Source organism: Ictidomys tridecemlineatus, chromosome 2 (genome assembly GCF_052094955.1).
Source record: "Ictidomys tridecemlineatus isolate mIctTri1 chromosome 2, mIctTri1.hap1, whole genome shotgun sequence".
In the NCBI taxonomy this organism is placed as follows: domain Eukaryota; kingdom Metazoa; phylum Chordata; class Mammalia; order Rodentia; family Sciuridae; genus Ictidomys; species Ictidomys tridecemlineatus.
Window position 1 is genome coordinate 74,530,774 of NC_135478.1, and position 18,940 is coordinate 74,549,713.

Below are 18,940 nucleotides of genomic sequence, written 5' to 3' on the forward strand. Positions count from 1 at the left end.
TGTAGAAAATCCTATGGATCTGCCAGGTAATATCAGGAGCCTTTCTTGGCCATTTTATCTCAAGGTCTAATTGTGTACACCTGAGGGGATGGTCAAAGTTAAGATGGGAAGTGTGTACTCTAAAATAAGCAGGACCATGTTTTCTGGTTGAAAAGGAGGATGTTTATTGAGGATTTTCTGGGTTGAGGGAGAGGGCTGGGATGGTAGAGTTGAAAGGAGAGAAGCTTCCCTGGGGTTTTCAGCTCCAGGGTTGAGTGAGGGTCTGGAACCTAGGAACACTGTGAAGGGGACACACTCTTCTCCACGGTGCTCCCCTCATGAGTGACCTGGCAGATGTATGGATTATGAGATTTTCACTTATCTGCTGTCACAGTCAGGTAGCTGCTGGCCATGTACTTATTGTTGGTCTGTTTGGAGGGCTGAGTGTTCTGCACATCCTGGGTGACCTTGGTGCCATCTCTCTTCCAGTCCACAGTTACGACACCTGGGTAGAAGTCGTTGATCAGACACAACAGTGTGGCCTTGTTGCTCTGGAGCTCCTCAGAGGATGTGGGAACAGGGTGAGCTAGGGCCCAGCCTTGGGCTGACCTGCAAGATGGACCAGGCAAAAGGGATCAGTGTTCTGGTGTCCACCTGGGAAGCCCCTACACTCAGTGTGTGAGGAGGGTCTTCTTGTTCCAGAACTCTGTTTTGGAGTATGTGTCTTGTAGAGAGGTTGGGTTGAGGAATTCCTTAAACTATTCCCCATGTTTCCAGCTTTAAACAACCCAAGACACCTGTGTATCACCTTACCTGGCACCTCTTAGACCATAACCTTTCACATAGATATGTCACCCTTGCCTTTCTGTCCTGACTCCTCCTTTACTGTCTGGCCCATCTGTCATCTCTTTCTGTCCTCTGAGCTCTCTGGAATTCCAGTGTATTCGGTTATGGGTCAGTTTTGACTTGATTCCTTGGCTCTAAGGGCCAGTGTTTTTACTAAGAAACCATTTTCACACTTATGAGTCTCCTCTTGAGTCTCTGCCGTGGGTAAGGGTCTTTGTTCCTAAAAGTCTGTCTCTCTGGCATGGCCTCAAGGTTAGGGTCCTTGTTTATAGGCCAGATACAGGTTTTCTGCACTGGGAACTATTTTCTATGAGTTCAGGATCTCATACTTCTGAGAAAGGACCACAAATCTGTCCCTCATGACTAGACAGGTCCCTTGGTTCAGGCCAGCACTCTCTGTTGTCTCCAGGCCTGGTATGCAGGAAATGTTAATGAACAAGGCAGTGAGAGCACATGCTTGGGGGAGATCAAGTAAAATCCATACTTCATTCTCAGGAGAGGGCTCTGCAGAACACCCCTTCTCTTAGACCATCATAGGACAGAGCTGGGGATGTAGCTCAGTGGCAGATGTGCTTATCATGGGCCAATCACTGGGCACACTCCCCAGCACCTCCCTTTTTTTGTCACAAAATACAAGACATGATCATGCATCTACAGCTCTGGGGAGGAAGCAACCCCCAAATTCAGCCCTGGTTGAGAATCCTAGGCTAAGGGTCTGATGACTGGATCCCTGATTCCCGCCTTCAGTGGTTCAGCCAAATCATAAGGGTGGAGAGTACAGCCAAGAGGAAGCAGGGAGAAGGAGGAGTGGAAAGGCTGAACCCTGTGCAAATGGGAGATACTAATAATGGACTAGGGGGAGTGAGTGAGGCACTATCCTTAGTGCAAAAAGACTGAGGAACCAGATAAATAATACAATAGAATGTTGAAAATTAATTCAAACAAACCCACAATGGACAAAAATCAGCACTTTAGGCCAGTGTCTCAGGCTGATCCTTTCTTACCACTTTTGCTACATCTGCTGCCCTCCTCCTCTACCACCCATTCCCAGCTTCAACTGAGACTCTCATGTTCCCCCAAGACTCCTTACCTGCTCCAAGGGCTCTGCAGGTTGGACAGATTGCTTCGTAGTCAGGTTACTGGGCCCAAGGCCCACTCCCAGTTGCTGCCGTTGGGGCCTCTATCATGGGCATCTACTGCCAGGTCCAGCAGCAGCAGGAGGGTCCAGTACTCTGTGGCCTACCCTGGGCCTTGTCTGCTCTCAGGATCAGAGGCCCTTGTGGTATGGGGTCTGTAGAGGGGATAGTTCTGGTCCTCCTGGTGGCAGTGGCTGCTACAGTATATACAGTTCCATGAGGCCCTTGGCCCTTTCCTCACCCTGGACTGGTTCTGGTCCCTGTCCTCAGTTGGCCTGATCCAGGGCCCATAGCTGTTACCCCTGGGGTCTCCTGCAGAGAGACAACTGCCAACTGCCCTGCTATGATAAGGATCCAGGGCCCAACTGCTCCTCAGAGCAGCCACATGTCTGGCCCCATCCCTGGAGCCCTGGGTGGGGCCATCCTGAACCACATTTTGCATCTTTCCTTAGTTCCTCCAAGGGTGTCATGGGTTTGTGGACTGTCATCCAGGGACATAGAGAGGATGTGGAAATTGGCTGAGTGCTCATTGGAATAGGAGCCCCAGAAGACTTGATGTCAGGAGGAGGGGACAAGGTTGTGGCTTTTCTGATCAGGCCCCAGGCTAGACTTCTACACTTTGCACTCTGGCCAGTTAAGACCAACTCTACCTTGGCTGGGTTGGCCAAGCCTGGCCTGCTCCTGTCTGGCTCTCTCTTGAATCAGGAAAGGATCCTCCTGCAGGGCATGATTCTGTACCTCCCAGACAATCAGGTGGTGAAATCAAGATGTTGAGTCCCTTCAGGCATAGATCACTTCTGGGCTTCAGTTTTCTTGCCTGTAAAATGGGAAGAATGTTATTCTGCATCAGGGAGGTTATGAGGGTTAGTGAGACCAGCAGGTGTCTGATGAATGCTGGTTTCCTTGTTTGCTGTTTCACTTTGGGTTTCAGAACAACTCTTGGGGTACCCTTGGGGCAAGTGTCCCTGTTTTACAGATGAGAAAACTAAGACCCCGAGAAGATGAATGTAGGGTCCAAGTTTGTTCAGTATGTGGGGTGCAGGATGAGGTAGAAACTAGGAATGAACTTGTTCCTTGCATTTCTAGTCCTTGGTCCACCTGGAAGACTTGTGCCTGGTTCCCTGTGGAGCCAAAGTTTGAGTTCTGTTAGGCAGTGATGGAGGAGGAGGAGGGGGATGGGCACAGGCTTAGAGTTGGGGTGCATTGAGGGAAAGGTATATTATTCATAATTTAACGGTTAATAGTGATGCTTTAGCACTGGCTGAGTGCTTTACACACTTTAACCCTCCCCTATTTGAAGATGAAGAAGTTGATGTTCAGGCAGTTTCCCTACTTTTGTGATGCCATAAGGCCAAGACCAAGGATGTTTGTAGAGTGAGCAACCTTGGAAGGTAGAGAGAGTGTTTCCCTTTGGAGCAGAGAACAGCTAGTCTTGATGTACTAAAGAAAAGGTTGTATTTTGAAGCCTGGTGTTTGAATGGCACCAGGACATTCTTTGTTGATGATGACACTGTTCTCCAGATGGTGTCAGGCTGCTCAGTGCATGGAAAGCTCAAATTTCAGAGTCAGGCCTATGATAGCTGTCAGTTAAACATGGGCCCAACCTGAACATGATTGAATACAGTTTTCTTCTGCCTTGCTTGTGACTTGTGCCATTTGGGCTCCTTCACCTCTCTGCATTCTGATGCCCTGAAGACTAGTATACAGATGTCTGAGTTCCTTAGGACTTTGGACTTTAGATCCTGATGAGAAAGCTCCCTGCTGTGCTGCTCTTAGGACTGCAGTGTGGATCTGTTCTTTTGTTTTCCTGATGCTTTTTCTGCCAGGAAATTCATTGAAAAACATTTAATGTTAATTTATACATAATATCTGTACACATTTATGGGTTACAGTGTGATCTTTATGTATATGTATTCATATTTATACATATATTTAAAATGACTGGATCAGGGTCATTGGCAAATGCATTGTCTCAAACATTTATCATTTCTTGTGTGAGGAACTTTTAAAATCCTCTCTATTAGCTACTTTGAAGTATTCAATGAATTGTTGTCAACCATAATTACCTTGTTATACCATAAGATCTTAAATGCATCCCTTGAAGTTCAGAACTGCAGCCCTGTGGGAATTTGTCTTGTTTTGTTTTAGCAATTATTAAAGGGGCCTCCTAGGACCAACCAAGGTAAATTTTCTGAAAGACCTCTTTGAGGAGTTGCTTGGTCCGTGCTTTGTGTTATAAACCAAACAAAATACCTGCTATGTTTGGTCAAAATCAGTCTAGCCATATCCATGGGGTGTGGTAGTGGAATTGGTATTTCCAATTGTTGGTATAGATCATGGTTGTCAAGAAAAATGTTAATGGGGCTCTGCATTTCTTCATTTCTCTTGAGCCATAGTGTTGAACACCTTCATTCTGGACTGTATTACCAAGGATGTTTGAGAGTGAGCAACCTTGGAAGGTAGAGAGTGTGTTTCCCTTTGGAGCAGAGAACAGCTATTCTTGATGTACTAAATAAACGGTTTGGGGTGCTCAACTCATGTGCACAAATGCCACCTGACATTCTTTGCATGGCTTTGTGGAAATAGTGCAAGAAAATGCTGCTGTTTTGGCACCTGCTATTGCTGTGAGTGGCAATATGTTCTTTGTTTCTGATCTAGGAGTCTTTTGTGTTCTGCAGCGTCTGTGAAACTGTGGCTGGCCAGCATTTTAGTTTGAAAATATGGTAAAGTCTCAGAACCTTCACAATTATCAATGATGATCATGAAGAGAAGGAAGAAAGAGATAAAGTGAAGGATGGTAATCATGACTGAATGATTTTGCTTAACTCATCAGATCAGATTTTAGAAATCTCCAGGCTGGATCTTTCCATTGCACAGTGTTGTTTTCTCCTTTTCTGAGGGCCAGGAGTGATGCTAATAAACCCCACATTCACTGACCTTGTAGATAAACAAGGTGGCATAAAAGATGTCATGCAGGGCTCAGGGGACAACCCCCGGGAGTTCCCTGAGCCAGCTCAGCTTCTCTCCTGTTAGGATGTATGTCTCACTCCTGCCTCTGTCCTTGGACTCCTCACATCCTGGGGACTAGTTGCAGGTTACATCCTAGGACTCTGGGCTGCACAGACCTTCCACAGCACCCCCATACGGGCATGACTGTCTCACTGCTCAGGACCCAGAAGCTGTGGTTTCCCCCAGGACTGTCCTAGGTCTCAGGGAGAAAAAAAGGGACTGTCCCTAAACATAGCATCCCCAGCTATACCATCACCCAGCCAAAACTCTCCTCCCCACCTCTAGCTCCTGCACCTGCAGCAGATGTCTCATCATAGAGCACATCCTCACATGGTGGCCACACTCAAATTTGGAAATCCGAGACTGGCTGGATCCTGGGAAATTCTCAGGGGACTGGGCAGGGGATCTCCCCAGCTGTTGCAGGTGCAGTTCTAGATGCCCATGCCTTCCCCTGCTCCAGACTGACATACACTGAGAGCTGAATTCTGGCAGTGACAGAGGAGTCTTGTTCTAGCTGGCCCTTTTCTCAGTGGAACCTGGCTTTTCTCTCCTGGGGAAAAGGGATAGGTATGCCCTTCTAGTTCCTCTCCTGTCAGAAGGACTTGCTCTAGCCTCCTGCTGCCTGATTTCTACTCACAGGCCTTAGAGACTCTGCCTGTGGCTATAGGACATGCATCTTTCCTAGACCCAGGTGTCTTCAGCTTCCTGCTCCATTTTATCCCCAATGGTTCTTCTCATGTCATGTGATTGTCCCACTGTAGAGTAGAGAATTGCAGTTTCTGAGGCAGAGGATGACTGAGTATTTGTGTGGGGGCATAACAATGGTTCTGAGTCTCACAATTCTCAGTTAGGGTCTAGCTCTCTAGATCCAAGTCCCCTTGGAGCGGCCTCTGAGAACCTAAGAACCCTAGCACCTGTGGTGATCTTTGGTGATATGGGTAGACCCTTTCATGGCTCTCCCTCAGGTACCAGACTTACCATCCTGGCAAGGATCTTCTAGTTTCTTATATTGATGAGTTAGTGGGGTTACAGAGAGGGAGGGTTTTTCATGTTAAGACACAGAGCATGTTTGTGTAAAGTCTGTGTCCTGACAATTGACCAGTACAAGGCAGAGACCTAAGAGAACCAGGCATTTTATACTTGGGATGGAGTCAGCCTGAAACCCAATGGTGGTGTTTAGGGCAATTTAAATTCTTTAACTTCAAACTCTCCATCCAACTGCTTAGAATGCTCCCTGACAGAGAGAGTTCAATAGGGGGCAGCAGAGACCAGCCGGGAACTGAGGACCAGAAAGAGTTGAAGCTCTTCTGCAGGGAGGAGGCCTGGTATCCAGTGGAAGGCTGCAGGGGCAGCAACAAGAGAGGGGATGCAGGGATTAGACTGTGGTTCTGCATTCTTGTTGTGTTAGCTTTCCATCATTCTAACAAACACCTGAAATAATTACCATTTTACCATATGAATTAAAAGACAGGAGAAATGCTCATAGTTTGAATCAAGAATGGGAATGAGCACAAAAATGTTAGTATGCACATCATACTTGTGACAACAGCATCATATGCAAGAATAGATGAGGGGACGAGGAGAGGGAACATGGTAATAGAACTCAGGTAGCATCATTGCAAACTATGTTGGTATTGATTTAAAGTAGTTGGTGTAAAGCATGTAGAAAACATTATGAAAATAAATTTAAAATGTAGATAAAAGGCTATGAAAGGTAACCAAATTGGTATGAGGGGGAAAAAATAAACTAATCACAATGGGAGATGGTAGTGAATAAGTAAGGATCTTAAGAAAAGTTAAAACACATGTAGAAATCAGCACATTGGAAGAAATCTGTCATTATCTGGGATGGCATTGGATGGAACACATGAGTCTTGGTTTCTCAGTACCTAAGAAGCCAGCATCTGCACAAGGTTTAACAAAATTTCTCTAAACTCTTGCATGTGGAAAGATAGGCTTGAGTTTGACAGATTGTCTTCTAACAGAAAGAAAGTCCCTGGTAACAGGAACTTGACCTGCCATGACTTCGAGTGCATTGTGAATGCCACCAATCTGAGACATAGGACAGGGTACGTTTTGGCACAACTGGCACAGAGTGAGGCTGGGCATCCTGACAACAGTCTCTCCAGTGACAGAAGATTTGGGGTCCTCTGGAGGAGGGCTGCTAGTCTGTTATTCCTCAACCAGCAAGTGTCAGTGGAAGGGCATTCAGAGGAAGCCAAGAGAGAAGCTGGGGTTACATAGGCAGAGTTCAAGAGTGAGGCCAGCCCTGGGGGTGAAAAGGAGGAGTCCAACTTAAGTCCCTGAGTGGGCATCAGGAGAGTTTAAACTGTATCTGGGGCTGCAGTGACCACATTCTGAGGGTCAATCTAACACAGGGTCACCCCCAGGACACAGGCAAGAGCCAAGGCACAGAGGACCTCACCTGGGAAATGCACTGAAGGACGCTGATTGTATGTGTAAGCATGGAAGACCATGCTGGTTGAATTTCCTTATGGAGAAACACGCTGAGGTTCAGATGAGGGAGCACAGTGTGAGAAGATGGGGCTCCTAGGGTCTATTTTCTTCTCCCAGCATGACTGCATGTGCCTCCTGCTAATCTCAGGGAACTATTTACCACTGTCCAGAAGTCAACGCTGGGAAGGCTTCTCTATCCTAGGGTCTTCCAATGATGCCTGTACAGTCTTCTCTGGAATTTCCTCCCACCTCCAGCCAAATTCTCAACTCAGGAAGAATTTTCTATGTGGTCTTGCATGAGCGAAGGGGGCACTTGTTCACTTCTTCCTGCATGGAGTATGGACAGGCTCCTTGAGGAGACTCTCAAAGTGACACTGACTCTCATCAGCCTCAATCCATAGCCCTAAACCTGGAATACACCTTGGTTCAGAGGCAGGATCATCTCTGCTTGAGGAATCCTTGACAAATTATCTTTAAGAGCTCAGCCCTAGAAACTATGACACTGATGAGCTTCACAGACAATAAAGGACCTAAAGTTGATTTGTCCATAAGGGCTGAATTAAGGTGCTTTGAGACATGCCACATAAAACATGGATGATTAAAAAAGTGGCTGTTAATGGTATATTGCAGAATGAGATGTGTCAAACACAATGTTTGAGGCTAAAATTGGTAGTAAATCCACAAAAGTATAAGTAAACAATGAATAAGTAAATGAAAAAGTAATGAATAAGTTGAATAAGTAAACAATGTATAACATGTGAAATGCTTAAAAGCATGTCAACAACAAAAGGAACATTAAATGAAATGTCAAAGAGGAAACTAAAGTCCATCTTGGAGCTACTGAGAGAACTATGAGGAATGTGAGGGTCCATGGTGTCCTTATGCTGAGTCACTTGTCATCAGTGTTCTCTCAGCAGGGAGCTACCCTGCCCATGGACAGGAATATGGAAGGGCAACAGACTGTCTGAACTACACCCAGATTAAAAAAAACAAAACAAACCAAACAAAAAAACAGCTCAGAAGAATTGGAAGAATGGCAAAAGTGTCAACAACTGGAAATTGACTATAACCATTGTTCAGGGAAGTCAAGGATGATACTTTGCTCAAAGAAGCTTGAAGAAGGTTGAATGCTGAACCTCCAACTCCTCAGAATCTTCTTTTGACCCCACAATTGATTCGAGTGTCTTCCTATTAGTATTATGCCCAGAGGATTCATAATTTGCATGGTGACCAAATACACACTTACCCTAAAAAATCTATAGATGAATGAGAGGGGTCTCAGAGAGCCCAGCTGTGATGTGCATTTGAGGACAGAAATCAATGAAGAGAGATCTCCCACATCGGCATTCAGGGACTCTTATGGTTTGGATATAGATGTCCCACAAAAGTTCAAGTGTGAGACAATGCAAGATTCTTGAGAGGAAAAATGAAGAGGTTGTGGGGTGTAAATTAATCCATGGTTAATCCAATGATATAGGTGGTAACTATATGCAGGTAGACTATGGCTGAATGTCCCTATCACTGGGGATGGGACATTGCGGTTTATATTTTGTTCTTGGTGAGCTGAGGTCTCTCTGCTTTCTGATGGTCATGACTAAAGTTGCATTTCTTTTCCATGTCATCTGGCCATGATATTCTACCTCACTTTGGGCCCAGAGCAATGGAGATGGCCCTATATGGATTGACACTTCTGAAAGCATGAGGGGGAAAAATTCCTCCTCTAAATTGTTGTTGTTGGGTTTTCATCACATCAACAACAGACATATCTGACTAATCATGGAACATGAAGGCCATTCTATACTCAGAAAGCTGCTCTATGCTGCTAAATTCTGTGGTAAATATACAGATGCCCCATCTAGTACTACTCATTCTTTGCATTAGATAAAATGAACATAGAGTCAGATGTTCTAGTTACTGTGAATTATGAAAGAATTGAAGTATTAGAACCATGATGGAGGTGAATCCAAGGACATGTGAACAACCTGAGCTCTCCTCTCTATATAGTGGCTCAACAGATACACATATGCAGGCATAAGTCACAGGATTGCAGGGCTTCACTTTTATCCTCCATGGCTAGTATAACAGAAAGCATTCCTCCTACTACCAGAAATACACATATTATCAATTTTGAGAAATAAACTGAAGCTATGAAATTTGTAACTAAAAAAGGCACCATATCCCACCTGGGATAAACAGAAACTCATTCCTATATCCATATGATATCCAGGCCACATCCACTAAGATAAAATTATCCAGCAAACTGCCCAAACAAAAAATGCTCATCTTTTCCCAATAAGATAATAAAATATACTTTTTGACCTCAAGTATGTTCATTTCCCTCCATTTTGATATCCTGTAAGTTAAATATTGAAATATAAAGTTAACTATTTTTTTTCTTTTTGGTACCAGGGATTGAACTCAGGATCACTAGAGCATTGAGCCGCGTCCCCAGCACTACCTTGTATTTTATTTAAAAATGGGGTCTCACTGAATAGCTTAGTGCCTTGCTTTTGTTCATGCTGGCTTTGATCTCATGATTCTCTTGCCTCAGTCTCCTGAGCAGCTGGAATTACAGGCATGTGTCACCATGCTCGGCTAAAGTTACCTATTTTTAACACACCTATGTTAGATGACACTAGGATCAGACAGAGGAAGGAAATCATATTCAAACACATTCACATTAAAATAAATATTTTCTCATAGAATTCTAATTCCTGTGTTCATCATTGATACTTTCTTCACTCCCCATTTCTAAGTCCCTTGACCACCAAAAAGTGCTTTGGCTAGTGTTGATCTCTAGCTAGTAGTGCCAGGTGGAATGGCCCAAATCATCACTGCAGACAACATAGGTGCACCAATAGCCTTGCTGAAGTGGATTGTGTTGGTTTTCTGACCTTAACTGCAGTCTAGTGAAGGAATAGAGAACATGCTTCTTTCCATGCATTGCCTCCTTATTTTGAGTCAGCAGTGGCAACCTAATTCCCCTGATTATCAAACCAATCATGTCCCAATAGCCCCAACTTGGTCTAATGATTCCTTGTCATGAGTAGCAAAAGGGAGGCTTGGACCCAGATTAGAGCAGTCACTCTTGTGTCATGTGTGGAGCTAAGTCCTCTGCACTAGACCAATATAGGGTTGAATTATTGAAATGGGAAGCAAACATTGTGCTAGTGGGTCATTAGTGTGTGGAGTCATTCCCAGTCCCAGGCCCTCATTCCAGCTCCAGGAATCTTGCCTATGCCACAAACATCATCATGTATTGAATATGGGTGAATCCAGTCACCAAAATTCATCTTTGACTCCTCAAAAGCCAGTCAACCTTTTTGTCAGACCTGGTGTTTTAGGATGTTGGGGAAATGTAAGAGTAGTAATAGCAGGAATATGGCTTGATTACTGCCCTTTATTGGCTTGACATAAGCATTGTGCTTAGAAGCCCTATGTTGAATACCATGATGGTGGTTAAGGTATTCACTAAGTCCATGGATAACAGTTTTGGCAGAAGAACTGCAGGCAAGAAAAACAAGCTCCCTCAAGGGTAAATGCATGTTTCACTGAGAACTAATGTCAATCTGCCATGATGTAAGGTCTAGTGTCATTAATCTGCTCTGAGGTACCTGGCTGCTTCCCATAGGAAATAATCTCATATTAGAACTCAGTGTTGGATTTGGCTGTTGCCACCTGGCTGTAGGCAGGTCACCTCTGTGAGTAGAAATCTGTTTTCATGACCACATGAATAATCTCTCTTCATGAAAGCATGGGCATTGTGTTCATGACTTTAATGGGAAAACATATTTGTTTCTAGGGATGGAAGCCATCTGAGATACACCAATTGAATTAAGAACCACCTCATCACCAGGATCATTTCCTTCTCAGGTCACTCTTTGTTGAATATGACCTGGCACCAAAATACCTTCATGCTGTTTTTGACATTGCAAACACAGAGTTTATTTTTTTTTACTCTAAAAGCTTGATGATCAGAAAAGTCATTTAAAATCCACATTGCATTTCTATGAACACAAACAGAACAATGGCAGGAGCTTGTAACAGTGAACAGTGAAAAGACTGCTTTTTATACCCCCAAATTAGATTATTTATATAACTTCTATTTTTATATATGAATACACAACTAGTGTAACTCTGCATCATGTATAATGACAAGAATGGTCAATTATATTCCATTTATATATATATATCCCAAACCACTCTACTGTCATGTATATCTAAAAAGAAGAAATAAAAACTTAAGCAATTATACTATGTAGATTTAGAAATGTTGTGTTATTATATTACTTAAATTATGGACTTTCATAAGATAGTTGATCAAACTGTAGTTTTGAAACAAACATCATTTTCCTTCAAAGTTGAATTTATCCTAAAAATCGTGAATCATATTTATATTATGTGCTTGTAAATATCAAAGGGTAAATGTTATTTCTGTTAACAACTCAGTGATTAGAAAATTACCAACCATGCTTTGGTTATTTGGTTAAGTAAATCTACCTTAACAAATGTAAATGAGAAAATAGAAAACAAATCAGACTTTCTGAGAAAATTTCACTGTCCAAATTAACATGTAACATGTTTCAAAGAAACGACATGAGAAAAAGAATGTAAATTATATCATAAATAATGTTCATTCAATCTTTGTGGAAATGATACTTCTTTGATATAGTGGGTTATATAACATTATTAAAATAATTATGCATGCCTTTTTAATTTTAATGTGGTTAGGAGACGTTGCATAATCAAGTTTCACTGTATTATTATTAGACATTGTTGAACTGGAGTCATCAGGTAGCAGTAGTGTCACACTCACCTTGTACCCAAAGTCTCATCTCCACCCATGGGACATACATGGGACTCCTGGGAGAGTGTCTAGTACTGGAAACTTGGAGATATGGGGCCTTTACCATGTGCCCATGCAGAGTACTGGGAGCAAGCCCTGCACTTGCTCCTTCCCAGATGCAAATTATCCACTATGCTGAGCCTCCTTGACCTTCTGACTGGCAAATCACACAGTTATGGCCTCATGTTCAAGTCATGACTGGTGTTGTTTTGTACCTACCAGGCTTTGCACCATGAGTTGTAATTCAAAAGGTGTGTAATTCTCTACATCTGGTGACATGACTGTTCCAAAACTCCCATGGTCTACATTAGGATTGTTCTGTGGGGCTTTCCCTAAACAGCAGATTTTGTCTCCTATCACCAATTCTTCTATTAGCATACATCTAGGGCATAAGATTGTCCATACAGCTGGGCCACCAGAACCACTGTGGCATATGTCACTATATCTTCTTATAGTGTAATATATATACATTCCTCAACTTTCACTGTAGTGCATAGACAAGCCTCCATGGGGCTCAGCTCTGGACCCAGAGCAGGGGCCAGTGCAGAGAGGCACACTGAGTCCGCAGCAGACAGTGCCCAGGGGTTACCCCTGCCCATTCCTCCTGTCTTGTGCTGGTGTCATGGCATTGGGTGAAGTGATCTGTGGAGTCTGGAATATGGTCAGGGGAAGTGGTAATCCCAGATAACCTGATGCAGTTGGTGAAGGACAAGAAGCTCTTGAGCAGCCTGTCCAAATTCTGCAGGATCTTCAGCCACTTCTAGCAGTTGACAGAGGAAGAAATTAGCAGAGTACCTAAAGACATGTACACACATTAAAGGGCAGTACAAAAAAGAAAAAGAGTGCAAAATTGCCTGATTATGTGGGAACTATTGTTCAGTTATGACAGAAACTGAATGTGTCTGTAAAAGAATATTCAAATTTTTGCCACTAAAAAAATGGTGTGACCACTTTGGAAAGCAGATTGGAGATTCTTTAGAAAAATTTGAGGGAACCACCATTTGACACAGCTTTCCCACTCCTAGGTGTATATGCAAAAGACTTAAAATCAGCACACCATAGTAATGCAGTGACATCAGTGATCATAGCAGCTGAATTCACAGTAGGTAATTCATGGGAACAACCTAGATGCCCTTCAACAGTTGAATGTATAAACAAACTGGTACATATGCAGAGTGGAATATTACTGAGCCTTAAAGAAGAATGAAATTATAGCATTGGCAGGTAAATGGACAGAGTTGGAGACTATCATGGAACAAAACAAGTTCCAAATATATTCTCTGATAAGTGGATCAGGTCCATAATATTCTGGGGGAGACTCAAGGAAAGAAGGAGAAATTTTTGATTGAGCAGAGGAGAGCAGGTTGAGGGGAGGGTGTGTGGGGGGGGAGATGGGGGAATGAGAAAGGCATTACTACCCTTTGTATGGTATGATTTAACAAATGGAGTGACTCTGCATCATGTACAACCAGAGAAATGAAAAGATGTGCTCTATTTGTGTAAAAAAATTCAAAAAATTTAAATATCTAGATTTTAATTTTCTTGGTAGGAACTTTGGCCCCAGAGGATTTACAGCTAAAGAGCTTGAGACAGAGAATGGATGTGAAACAATGGTCTGACGCAAAGGGTCAGTAAAAGATAAATCGAAGGAGGAGGAAATAGAACAAACTGAATCGGGGGCATATACATGAAGATTCAGATGTACTAATCAATGTAGAAGATGCTCAGAATAGAGCAAAGTAAAACTAAAAACAGCAGTTATGAGGTTCTGATTCTGAATGACACCTGCAGAGATGCCAATGTTAAATAACCAACCTTGCCTTTTCTTTGGTGCCAACAGCCCAGCTTCTCCTAGGATTATACCTGGAGCTGCACATTTTCTCTCACCAGTGACCCTGAGTACTCATCTCAAGTTGACCCTACCATAATGCCTTTGATCAGACAAATACAGACCTCTGTCATGCCAAAAGGAACTTCTCACACTACTGCTGTGATTGTCCCTCCAGGGCCAGAGGCTAGGTTGATCTACACACCCTACAAATACACGTTGGCACCAGCCACTTCAGTCCTGAGTGCCCTATTGAACTGAATGTTGTGTGAGGTGCAGTGTCTACTAAAGTTTGAAGGCACAATGTGTGTCTCCATCCTTTCCAAAGGGTTGTGACCGAAGGTGGAGTTCATAGGCAACTAACCTATGAACTTCTACTTCTGAACTCTTTGCCCAATAATGACTTGACCATCCTGCCTGCTGATCACTTTGGTGATCATTGCCTTTGCTTGACTGTGGTCAGTGCAGCAAGATGAGGGACTTGTTTGTTCATTTGTCTTAGCATCTAGGCAAACAAAATACAAATAAAACATTGTCTTCCAGCTCAGCTTTTTGTCCACCAACTCCACCCCTGTGTGGATGAAAGTGGTTCTAGAACCTGTACTGAATAATAGTAAAGTATTAGGGACCAAATCATTCCAAGCACTGATCATCTTTCAACATCTACCCCAAGAGACTGGTAAGAAGGCTTCCATGGGAGACATATGGCCCTTGACTACACAGTGACAGAGGGAGTTACAGTGAAAGACTTCTAGGAAACTTTTCTTCTCATAGAAAAGTCCTACTCTCTCTGAATGAACTGTGTGCTGATGCAACATTCATGAACTCGGTCAGGCAAGTCATTGGTGAAGTGATTTGAAAAGTATTATAATTTCATGTACTGTTCAGTCACTATAGTGCCCTCCAAGGGCAGAAGGCATTTTTAAAAATACATTTCCTCTCATATCTGAAGTATACGAAGATTATGCCATGAGAGAAAAACTTAAGAAGATGTTTTAAAAGTAATGCAAAGAAGAAAAGTCCAAAAAACGATTTTGAAATTTCAGAGTTAAATATTTAAGAGCTAAAATTTAAGAGTTATTGGGATAGAAGAAGGCATAGAGGACCAAATCACAGGAATATACAATCTATTCAATGAAATAATACCAGAATCTTTCCAAACATGAAGAATAAATTGGCAATCCAAATAGAAGAAGCCTACAGGATGCCAAATGTACAAAATCACAACAGATCCACATCAAGGCACAGTATAATGAAAATGCCAAACATACAGAATAAAGAGAGAATTTTAAGAGCCACGAGAAAAAGGAATAAGATTACATATAGGGGAAAAACAATTGGGATAATGGCAGATTTTTCAACCCAGACCCTGAAAGCCAGAAGATCCTGGAACAACATATATCAAGCTCTATAAGATAATTGGTGCCAATCAAGAATCTTGTATCCAGCAAAATTAAGCTTTAGATTTGAAAATGAAATAAAAACCTTCCATGATAATCAAAAGTTAAAAGTATTTATAACTAGACAACTGGTGCTACCAAACATCCTTGGCAAAATATTTCAAGAACAGGAAATGAAAAACAGCAATGAAAATCAACAGAGGGAGGTATGCAGTAAAGGAAAAAACTAATCAAAGAGGAAAACCAAGTCAACTTAAAAAGCAAAAATAAATAAATATGGCTGGAAATACAAACCATGTCTCAATAGTAACCCAAAATGTTAATGGCTTATACTCACCAATTAAAAAAAAGACATGGGCTTGTAGATTGGACAAAATAAAAGACCCAACAATATGCTGCCTCTGGGTAACTCATCTGATATGAAAAGACATATACAAACTGAAGGTAAAAGGTTTGGAAAAATCATACCACTTCACATGGACTGTGTAAGCAAGCAGGGGTTTCCATACTCATATCAAATAAAGTAGACTTCAAGTCAAATTTAATCAAAAGGGATAAAGATGAACATTACATACTGCTCAAGGAACCCTACACCAATAAACCATAACAATTATAAATATATATGCCCCAAACATTGATGCAGCTATGATCATCAAACAAACTCTTTTCAAGTTCAAGAGTCAAATTGACTACAACACAATAATCTTGGTTGACTTTAACAGACCTCTCTCATCACTGGATAGATCTTCCAAACATAAGTTAAATAAAGAAACTATAGAACTCAATAACACAATCAATAACTTAGACTTAACTGACATATATAGAATATTTCAACCTGCACCAAGTGCATACACTTTCTTCTCAGCAGCACATGGATCCTTCTCTAAAATAGACCATATAATGTGCCACAAAGCAACTCTTAGCAAATACAAAAAGTTTGAGATACTACCATGCATTTTATTGGATCATAATGGAATGAAATTGGAAATCAACAACAAAATAAAAAACAAAATTATCTCCATCACTTGGAGCCTAAACAATATGCTACTTAATGAACAATGGGTTCCAGAAGACATCAAGGAGGAGATTAAAAAATTCGTAGAAGTAAATGAGAACATAGACACAACATATCAAAATCTCTGGGACACTATGAAAGCAATAGTAAAAGAAAAATTCATTGCATGAAGTTCATTTCTTAAAAAAAATGTCAAAAAATAAATGACCTCACACTACATTCTAAAAGCCCTAGGAAAAGAAGAACAAATCAGTAGCAAAAGCAGAAGAAGACAAGAAATCATTAAAATTAGAGCTGGAATCAATGAAATCAAAACAAAAGGAACAATTGAAAAAGTTGACAAAACAAAAAGTTGGTTCTTTGAAAAAATAAATAAAATTGATAGGCCCTTAGCCACGCTAATGAAGAGAAGAGAGAGCTCAAATTACCAGCATACGTGATGAAAAAGGTAATATCACAACTGACACTACAGAAATACAGAGGATAATTAGAAATTATTTTAAAATCTTAAACTCCAATAAAATCGAGGGCATTGAAGGAATTGACAGATTTCTTAAGTCATATGATCTGCCCAGATTGAGTCAGGAAGATATAAACAATTTAAACAGACCAATATCAAGTGAGGAAATAGAAGACGCCATCAGAGGCTTACCAACCACGAAAAGCCCAGGACAGGATGTTTACACAAGCGAGTTCTACAAGTCCTTTAAAGAAGAACTAATGCCAACACTCTTCAATTTATTTCAGAATATAGTAGATTAGGCAGTCATTCCAAACTCATTCTATGATGCCAATATCACCCTGATCTCCAAACAAGGCAAAGACAAATCAAAAAAGAAAACTTTAGACCAATATGTCTAAAGAACATAGATGTAAATTTCTCAATAGAATTCTGGCAAATCTAATACAAAAACATATCAAAAAGTTTGTGCACCATGATCAAATGGGATTCATCCGAGGGATGCAAGTTTGGTTCAACATACGGAAATCAAAAAATATAACTCACCACATCAATAGGCTTAAAGGTAAAAATCATATGGTCACCACAATAACACAGAAAAAGCATTTGACAAAATACAATATCCAGTTAAGTTCAAAACACTAGAAAAACTAGGGATAACAGGAACATATCTCAGCGTTTTAAAGGCTATCTATGCTAATCCTTAGGCCAACATCATTCTAAACAAACAAAAATTGAACGCATTTCCTCTAAAATCTGGAACAAGACAGGAATGCGCTCTCTCACCACTTCTATTCAACATAGTTCTTGAAACATTGGCCAGAGCAATTAGACAGATGAAAGAAATTAAAGGGATACACATAGGAAAAGAAGAACTTAAATTAGCACTATTTGCTGACAATATGATTCTATACCTAGAAGACCCCAAAAACTCCACCAGAAAATTTCTAGAACTAGTAATTGAATTCATCAAAGTAGCAGTATATAAAATCAAAACCCATGAATCAAAGGCATTTCTGTATATCAGTGAGAATCCTCTGAGAAGGAAATGAGGAAAACTACCCCATTCACAATAACCTAAAAAAATAAGATAATTGGGATTCAACTTAACAAAAGAGGTGAAAGAGCTGTATAATAAAAACTACAGAAGCCTAAAGAGAGAAATCAAAGAAGACCTTAGAAAATGGAAAGATCTACCTTGTTCTTGGTTAGGCAGAATTAATATTATCAAAATGACTATACTACCAAAAGCACTATACAGGTTTAATGCATTTCTCATCAAAATTCCAATGACATTCCTCAGAGAAATAGAAAAAGCAATCATGAAATTCATAGGGAAAAATAAGAGACTCAGAATAGGTAAAGCAATCCTTAGCAGGATAAGTGAAGCAGGTGGCATCACTATACCAGACCTTAAACTATACTACAGAGCAATAGTATCAAAAACAGCATGCTATTCACACCAAATCAGTCTTGTAGACCAGTGATAGAGAATAGAGGACACAGGGACTAAGCCCCAAAATTACAATTATCTTATATTTAAAAAGGTGCCAAAAACATGCGCTGGAGAAAAGAGAGCATCTTCAAAAAATGGTACCAGGAAATCTGGAAACCCATATGCAACAATATGAAATTAAACCCTTATCTTTTACCTGCACAAAACTAAACTCAAAATGGATCAGGAACCTAGGAATGAAACCTGAAACTCTGTGCCTAATAGAAAAAAAAGTAGGCCCTAATCTTCATCATGTGGGATTAGGCCCCAGCTTCCATAATAAGACTTCTATAGCACAAAAATTAAAAGCAAGAATCAATATATAGGGTAGAATCAAACTAAAAAGTTTCTTGTCAGCAAAAGAAACAATTTGTGAGGTGAGCAGAGAACCTACGTCCTGGGAGCAAATTTTTACCCCTCACACATCAGGTGGAGCACTAATCTCTAGCATATATAAAGAACTCAAAAA

The 18,940-nt window shown here is 41.3% G+C and overlaps 1 pseudogene; it reads left to right on the forward strand.

Annotated features, from left to right (window-relative positions):
* The first annotated feature begins 12,914 nt into the window (after positions 1 to 12,914).
* LOC110597421 (KH domain-containing RNA-binding protein QKI-like) lies at positions 12,915 to 14,514 on the forward strand (annotated as a pseudogene).
* The last annotated feature ends 4,426 nt before the right edge of the window (positions 14,515 to 18,940 follow it).